Raw genomic sequence first — 7292 nt, 5'->3', positions numbered from 1 at the left:
CTTATGGGATCTGATGCTATCTCCAGGTAGGTAATGTCATAATTGAGTTAAATTGTAAGACACCTAGCTGGTGTCACAGAATTGCTTTGTGTGTAGAAACTACCCTGCACCCCTTCTCCGCCTCCCCTTCCACCAACCCCCCCCGCCGCCGACACATTTGGTGAACAGAAGTATTGAGTGTGAGTAATATTAAAAGAGTCACACAGGAGGAAGTGAGTTTTTCCTTTACAGTAACTTTCCATGGCAAAAGGAATTTTGCACATGAAATTAAGACTACAAACTTCAAAATACAGAGATTATCCTGAATTATCTATGTGGTCCCAATGTAATCGCATGGGTCTTTAAAGGTGGAAGTGGGTCATAGATTTGAGAAAATGGAAGAAGACAGGAAAGATCTGAAGTGTGAGAGACATGTCACCAAATATTGATGAATTTGAAGATAGAGAAAGGGGCCCACATGCTAGGGCAGGCAGGGAACCTGTAAAGCTGGGAATGACCCTCAGCTGACAGCGAGCAAAGAAACAGGGACCTCAGTTTCACAAACACAAGGAACTGAACTGTGCCCACAACCTGCATGGATTTACCTAGAGCTTCCATAAAAGAAGACAGCCTTGCTGATACCCTGATTTTAGCCTGGTGAAACCTGCGTCGGATATTTGACCCACAAAACTGTAGGATAATACATGTATGTGGGTCTAAGCTTCTAAATTTATGGTAATTCGTTATGGCACCAATTGAAAACTAATACAAAAAGGTCAATAAACTTCAAAATAGATAAATATAAAAAGAAAGAAGGGGCAGATAATTATTTTTTTAAAATACTGGCCAAAAATTCCCCAAATTTGTTCAGAAACATAAGCTTATAGGACCAAAAACTTGAATAACTCCCAGCAAGATAAATACAAAATAAACTACCTTAGGCACATCATTATAAAACTTCTGCAAACCAAACATAAAGACAAAATATTGAAAGCAGCCAGACAAAAAGAAATTATACACAGGGGAACAATTATATAAATGATGGCTGAATTATCATCAGAAACAGCAAAGACCAGGAGACTATAGACGCACTTTACATTTTCAGCAAATGGTGTTGGAGCCATTGGATAAATATATGTTAAAAAAGGAATCATGACTCCCCCTCATGCCACAAACAAAAATAAATTCATGATGGGTTATAGCCTTAAATGTATATGCTAAAATCATAAATCTCTTAGAAGAAAATACAGGAGAATACTTTTGTGACCTGAGAGCATAGGTAAAGATTTCTTAGGACAAAGATGCACTAAACATGAAAGAATATAATCATAAATTACACTTCATCCAAATAAATATATTTTGCTAATTAAAATATACAAATAAGAGAGGAAAAAGTCATACTATGGACTGGGAGAATATATTCGCAATACATATATCCAACAAAGAAATTATATCCAGGATATTTAAAGAATTCCCTCAAACCCTTAAGAAGCCCAATAATCCTTTAAAGTGATTAAAGGAATTAGGTAGATATCTCACAAAGGAAGATACATGATGGTCAAAAAGTATATGAGAAGGTGTTGACATTACAAATCATCAGGGAAATGCAAATTAAATCACAATGATTTACCATTATACATCGACCAGAAAAAAAAATTTTCAGTGTCCAGTACTGCCAAGGATGTGGAACAACTGGAACTCATACATTGCCAATGGCAGGGTAATGTGATACAAGTGCTTTGGAAAATTTATTGGTAGTGTCCTATAAAGTTAAACATATAACAATCACTCAGCAATTCTACTCCTAGGTATTAACCTTAGAGAAATAAAAATGTGTCTTCAAAACGACTTGTATGAGAAGCAGCTTTATACCTAATTGCCAAAAAAAAGGATATAACTCAAATGTCCATCAACAGGATTACAAATAGCAAATTATAGTATTTGTACAATGAAATACCACTCAGAAGTAAAAAAGAATCAGCTGCTGATACAAATGACAACATGGAGGAATCCCAAAAACACTATGTTAAGTGAAAGAAGCGAGACAAAATGAGTAAGCAAACAGAAACAACAAAAAAAAAACCCACACATCTTGTTTGATTCTATATATTTATTTATTTATTTTTAAATTGAAGGATAGTTGACTTACAGTATTAGTTTCAAGTGTACAACATAGTGATTTGATATTTTTATAGATTATGTACCATACAAAGTTATTACAATATTATTGACTATGTTATTGACTATATTGAATGTGCTATACATTACATCCCTTTGACTCATTTATTTTATAACTGGTAGTTTGTACCTCTTGCTCCCCTTCACCTAGTTCACCAATCCACCCACCCACTTCCCCTCTGGCAACCATTAGTGTGTTCTCTGTATCTGTAGTCTGTTTCTGTTTTGTTATATTTATTCATTCAACATACAGGTGAAAACATAAAGCATTTGTCTTTTTCTGTCTGATGTATTTCACTTAGCATAATACCCTCCTGTGCATCCATATTGTTGCAAATGGCAAGATTTCATTCTTTTTTATGGCTGAGTACTATTCCATTGTATATATATGCTACTTGTTTATCCATTCATCTGTTGATGGACACTTAGGTTGCTTCCATATCTTGGCTACTGTCAATGAACATGGGGTACGTATATCTTTTCAAATTAGTGTTTTTGTTTCTTTGGAAAAACTGGATCGTATGATAGTTCTATTTTTAATTTCTTGAGGAAGCTCCATACTAGTTTCCATAGTGGCTGTACCAATTTACATTCCCAACAACAGGACACAAGGATTCCCTTTTCTCTACATTCTTAACAACACTTGTTATTTCTTGTCTTTTTAATGATAGCCATTCTGACAGGTGTGAGATAATAACTCATTGTGGTTTTGATTTGCATTTCCTTGATGATCAGTGATGCTGAGCATCTTTTCATGTGCCTGTTGGCCATCTGTAGGTCTTCTTTGGAAAATTACCTGTTCAGATCCCCTGCCCATTTTTTAATCAGATTGTTTGTTTTTTGATGTTGAGTTGTATGAGTTATTTATATTTTTTGGATTTTTATCCCTTAACAGACATACCATTTACAAATATATTCTCCCATTCTGTAGGTTACCTTTTTGTTTTGTTGATGGTTTCCTTTGCTGTGCAAAAGTTTTATAGTTTGATGTGGTCCCATTTGTTTATTTTTGCTTTTGTTGCCTTTGTTGGAGGAGACATTTAAAAAATATACTGCTAAGGCCAATTTCAAAGTGCATATTGCCTATGTTTTCTTTTATGAGTTTTATGGTTTCAGGTCTTATATTTAAGCCTTTAGTCCATTTTGAGTTTGTTTTTGTATATGGCGTGAGGAGATGTTCTAGACTGGTTCTTTTAGGTGTAGCTGTCCAGTTTTCCCAACACCATTTATTGAAAAGACTGTCTTTTCCCCATTTTATATTCTTGCCTCCTTAACTGACCATATGTGAGTGGGTTTATTTCTGGGCTGTCTATTCTGTTCCATTGATCTGTGTGTCTGTTTTTGTGCCAGTACCATACTGTATTGATTACTATAGTTTTATAGTATAGTTTGTAGTTAGGGAGTGGGATACCTCCAGCTTTGTTCCTCTTTCTCAAGATTGCTTTAGCTATTTGGGGTTCTTGCCTCTTTTACAATATACTTCATAATGTATTAGTGAGGGTGATAAACACTTCACAAGAAGACTGTAGTTACGAAAATTACTCTGGTTTACATATTTAGTGACTTCAGTCTGAACCTTAAGTCTTTTGATTTCAAGTCTCATTTCCTTTCAACTACTGTCTATGAAATTCCTGGTGTTAAATTCAGTACTAAGAAAAAGAGAGTTGGGAGGATAGAATACTCCTTGGCTTTTATTCAAAAAGTATTAGTCTTTTCCAAATCAAAATAAATTAAAAAGGAAATCAAAATTAACTGCAATCTGTATCATTGACTGCAAATGTTGCTATAAAGTACATTGTGGGTGATTGACAAAGTATAAACATGAACTCTAGATATGGATTATAATGTGATTTTGACAAATGGAATGTGACTATATAAGAATTGCCTTGTTTTCAGGAATGCACACTGAAGTATTTAGGGGTAAAGGGCCATGAAGTATGTGACTTACTCTCTCTCTCGGGTAGAGAGAGAAAATGGGGAAGTAAATATGACAAAATGTTAACGACACACGAAACTGGATAGAAAGTATAAAAGAGTTCTTTGTACTATTTTTGCAAATTTTCTGTCCAAATTATCAAATTGTTTCATGATAATAAAGTTTTTAAAAAAGGAAAAATATTGAGTGTCTACCAAGTGCCAAGAAGGCATTCTTAGAGATATTTGCAATACAAAAACAGATAGGATGCAAAAACAGATGACTTGGGCTTCCCTGGTGGCGCAGTGGTTGAGAATCTGCCTGCCAATGCAGGGGACACGGGTTCGAGCCCTGGTCTGGGAAGATCCCACATGCCACGGAGCAACTAGGCCCATGAGCCACAATTACTGAGCCTGCACGTCTGGAGCCTGTGCTCCGCACCAAGAGAGGCCGTGATAGTGAGAGGCCCGCGCACCGCGATGAAGAGTGGCCCCCGCTTGCCGCAACTGGAGAAAGCCCTCGCACAGAAACGAAGACCCAACACAGCCATAAATAAATAAATAAATAAATAAATAAACCCAAAGTTTAAAAAAAAAAACAGATGACTTCAGGAAGTTTTAAGCCCTGTGTGAAAACAGGAAATTAAACAGGAGTTACAAAATGGTGTCACAAGTGCTATAATCTAAATAGCTCTACTGTACCTTTTCCTAAGTAAAGCTGGTTGTATTCCCCAGATTCATCTGCCCTCCCAAAAGACAGTAGAGGATTCTCCACTTTAGTATGTTACTTTAACCCTTAGCCTTGACCTTTATTCCTGGCCACTGATTTTCCTATGTGATTGACCATCAAAATGATCACACTCTCAACCCATTGATGCTGGCCTGTGACCTCTATTTGCTGCAGAAGAAGAATCTCAGGATATGCAACATACATGTGGGTAGATTAAACTTGTAACTGTGGGGTTTAGGTCTTCTAGACTTTGGGTTTTTTGGGTGTTTTTAAAAAAAATTATTTATTTAATTTATTTATTTTGGGCTGCATTGGGTCTTTGTTGCTGCGCATGAGCTTTCTCTAGCTGTGGCGAGCGGGGGCTACTCTTCGTTGCGGTGCGTAGGCTTCTCATTGCAGTGACTTCTCTTGTTGCGGAACATGGGCTCTAGGCGCAGGGGTTTCAGTAGTTGTGGCTCGCAGGCTCTAGAGCACAGGCTCAGTAGTTGTGGCACACGGGCTTAGTTGCTCCGTGGCATGTGGGATCTTCCCAGACCAGGGCTCGAACCCGTGTCCCCTGCATTGGCAGGCGGATTCTTAACCACTGCGCCACCAGGGAAGCCCTCTTCTAGACTTTGAATACTAACTAGACTGTAACTTTTGGTACCTGACATTCAAAGAACTATTCTGTTCACTGGAACAATTCCAGCACCTCACTCTCATGTTTTCAATGAGGCAGGAAAATGGAATGGTTCAATAAAGAAGCATATCAGAACAACTGTCTGCAGGAGAGAAAAAATGTGAAACCTTCACCCCTGTCCCCATTTAGAATCACTGTGCATAAGGAGAGTTATTACGGATAGTGCTGTGTAGTGATGTAAAAAGCAGCAAAGCAAAATACAGGTTGGCACTCACTGATCTAGTCTAGTTCACAGGTAAGGAAACTTTTACCAAGAAAGGTAAAACATCTTAACCGAGATTATGCAACTGGTACGTTGAACTCTATGAAATCAACATTTTTGTAGGTTAAAAAAACTGTCTAATAATGGTGACTTTATATAGTTAAAAATAATAATGTTATGCTTGGTCTTCATACTCCTAGGGAAGGGCTTTTCTAGTAGACCATGCCTTTTCCTTGATATAGAAAACAAAGTACTTTCTGAAAGATTCTCCAATGACAGATATGCTGTTTAAATTGAACCATTTTCTTGATAGCCAGGGCCCTCATATATGGTCACACTCAGGGTGCAAGGCACAATTTCAGGAGGCACTATTCACGTATTCCATGATGCAAGTGGCAGAATCATCACATTCTACACTGGAAAAACATTTTACACCCATACTCTTTTGAACTTGTTTCTTTTCCTTGATATCTGACATTAATATTCACTAATTATTGCTATGCCCACTTCCTGATACTAACCCTCCTTTCAAATTCCTTCCTATTTGATATTTCTCATTTTTACAGTCCTAGAAGCCTACTCGTTGCTTTTCCGTTGGTAGCTTATTTCCCTCACATGGCTCTGTATCCCTCCCCGCCTTCTCCTTAATGAGGATCATCCCATCTGCCCTTATTCTCTTTTCTCCATGAGCAATATCATCAAAGTGAATCCCATCCAACGTTAATTTAAATTTACAGATTAATTTATTTATATATGGTAACTCTTATCTGAAGTGCAGAAGCAGAAACACAAAACAACATAAGAATGAGATTTCTAGGTGTTCATTTTTTTCTTAAATATTTCTGAATATGTAGACGATTGGATGTGTTTTGAATTATATTTTAAAGTCTATTTTATTTTATTTTTATACGTGCATATATGACTGAACTGATATGTTCCATGACAGTTTTCTAGAAGCAGCATGGGGGAGAAGAAAACTAGGAAAACAGAGTATGGACCAGAAGGAAAGTTAGAGACAGGATCTGAAACATGTATTTAGAAAAGTGCTGAATAACTGAGTTATGTGGAAGAAAGATCAGCAAACATGCAGAGATGTGAACTCATCCTAGCAACAGTTTCCAACCATGGCTGTGATGCCAACGATAGCTTTAGCTGAGAGCCTCTTTCATTCAGAAAACATTACTAATTCTAACATGCATTGTCGTATGTAACTTTATCTTAGGTGTACAAGTCCTATTTGGGAAAAAAAAAACCCTAAAAAACAAGTAATATTGGGTAAAAATTTGATCTATTTTTTAAAATTTCTATGTTTCACATTTTAAGTTAAACCACTAGATTTTTTTTTTTCAGCAAAACTAGGACCAATTTGATGTTTTATTGATTTAGAAATATCATGCCTTCTCAGACTTTACATGCTATGCTTTGATGGCCTGACTGCTGGGTGTTATATTTTAGCACAAAGCCTTAATAACACTCTTGGGGATGGAAGGTCTGTTGCTCTTTTGTTATTGCTGTTTGTTTGTTTGTTTATCATTTTTTTTCCTGACTAGAAAGTCAATATAGATATGTGCATTTGGTTGCAGGTTACCAACTACAGGCTGAAAATAGTT

Source organism: Balaenoptera musculus, chromosome 12 (assembly GCF_009873245.2).
Source record: "Balaenoptera musculus isolate JJ_BM4_2016_0621 chromosome 12, mBalMus1.pri.v3, whole genome shotgun sequence".
Lineage (NCBI taxonomy): Eukaryota > Metazoa > Chordata > Mammalia > Artiodactyla > Balaenopteridae > Balaenoptera > Balaenoptera musculus.
This window is presented reverse-complemented; position numbering follows the sequence as displayed.